Genomic DNA, 2,514 nt, shown 5'->3' on the forward strand with positions numbered 1-2,514 from the left:
TAAATGAACTGCCTGTATTCTAACCCTAGAACAGTTAAACAAAATTTGCAATCATATGTGATCCGAATTTGTGAACATTCTTTATGCTATAGTTATGTTGACCGATCGTTGTGCCACATCTACTTACATTATATTGTTATGATAATTTGTGTTCTATTTTATTTTTCTATATGTATGTAAATAAAGGCAATATTCTGCTGTTCAAATCTCATAAATCCATGGACAAAAAACAAAATCGGGGTAACAAACTAAAACTGAGGGTAACGCATTAAATATAAGAGGAGAACAACGACACAACATTAAAATGTAAAAGTCAAGATAGTTATTTCGCTATTCATTTTTATGATTTTTTTTTTTATTTCAAAGCAACCACATGCTCAGGATTTATTTGTTTTACACTGTTTTCACTTTGAAGAAAACCCGACAGGGTTAGAAAATAAAATAGTAACACCGACACTAACATAATTCTGTATTAATATTCTTGTAGTTGTTGGAACAAAAGACATTGCATCACATTACATAATTATCAACTTAATCACATTTTCCAGTTGATAGAAACACGCAACATCTATTTTTTGTAAACTGCTGTAGTAATTGAAAAAAAACTTTAAAAAAGAAGGGTAACTATAGCATAATGTCCATGTAATTCATTCTATAGTAAATTAAATCAATATTATAAGGGAAACTATCATGACCTCATTGATATGGTCATTTATAAATCCACTGTTGACAAAACTTTAGATTTTTCGAAATACGAAAGATTATCTACCCTCAGAAATATATTGCTTTTCTGAATTATTGGTTATCAATGATCTTCATCGTCGTACCTTAGTTGTCAATTTTGACTTTTTTATTCGAGCAATGATGAAAAAAGTTATCAAATGTACCAGGATTATAATTTAGTATGCCAGAAACGCGTTTCGTCTACATAAGACTCATCAGTGACGCTCATATCAAACTAGTTATAATGCCAAACAAGTACAAAGTTGAAAAGCATTTAGGATCCAAAAGTCCAAAAGGTTGTGCCAAATACGGCTAAGATAATATATGCCTGGAATAAGAAAATCCTTAGTTTTTCGAAAACAGAAAGCTTTGTTAATAGGAAATTTATGTTGATGATTCTTTAGAAGACGAAACGCGAGTCTAGCATGAACAATTTTAATCCTGGAATCAATGATGAGTTTATCTTCCGTGACACACTCTGGAACTAATAGGACAAGACAATACTATGCTATGTATTTGCCAAATGATATTTATTTGCAGCTGGTTGATCTAAGAGTAAATATGTATTCCAATATAGATAAAAGATAGATTTACTTGAACAAGTGCCATCCTAAAACATTACAATTAGTAGTATACAAATATAGCAGACATGACCCTCTGCTGTTGTTTTTTATTTGGTCGGGTTGTTGTTTCTTTGACACATTACCCATTTCCATTCTCAATTTTATGTGAACATACTTAAATCATGAAATAGTGATACAATTGCTGATATCTGATCAGGACTGCCCATGTAAGCTCTGTGGCTTATTTCAAATAGGATTCCTTTATGTTACATTCTTACTAAGTGTTGAATCTAGGAACAAGACAATACTTATGTCAATGTAAATTGTTGAATAATTGTGAAAGGGTTGATGTATCACTAGTAAAATGAGAAATCTAGGAACAAGACAATACTTATGCCAATGTAAATTGTTGAATAATTGTGAAAGGGTTGATATCTCACTAGTAAAATGAGAAATATAGGAACAAGACAATACTTATGCCAATGTAAATTGTTTAATAATTGTGACAGGGTTGATGTATCACTAGTAAATAAGAAATCTAGGAACAAGCCAATACTTATGCCAATGTAAATTGTTGAATAATTGTGAAAGGGTTGATATATCACTAGTAAAATGAGAAATAATTGTGAAAGGGTTGATGTATCACTAGTAAAATGAGAAATCGAGGAACAAGACAATACTTATGCCAATGTAAATTGTTTAATAATTGTGACAGGGTTGATATTTCACTAGTAAAATGAGAAATATAGGAACAAGACAATACTTATGTCAATGTTAATTGTTGAATAATTGTGAAAGGGTTGATATCTCACTAGTAAAATGAGAAATCTAGGAACAAGACAATACTTATGCCAATGTAAATTGTTGAATAATTGTGAAAGGGTTGATGTATCACTAGTAAAATGAGAAATCTAGGAACAAGACAATACTTATGCCAATGTAAATTGTTGAATAATTGTGAAAGGGTTGATATATTACTAGTAAAATGAGAAATAATTTTGAAAGGGTTGATGTATCACTTTTAAAATGAGAAATAATTGTGAAAGGGTTGATGTATCACTAGTAAAATGAGAAATAATTGTGAAAGGGTTGATGTATCACTAGTAAAATGAGAAATCTAGGAACAAGACAATACTTATGCCAATGTAAATTGTTGAATAATTGTGAAAGGGTTGATATATCACTAGTAGAATGAGAAATAATTTTGAAAGGGTTGATATATCACTAG

This window comes from Mytilus edulis, chromosome 2 (assembly GCF_963676685.1).
Source record: "Mytilus edulis chromosome 2, xbMytEdul2.2, whole genome shotgun sequence".
NCBI lineage: Eukaryota > Metazoa > Mollusca > Bivalvia > Mytilida > Mytilidae > Mytilus > Mytilus edulis.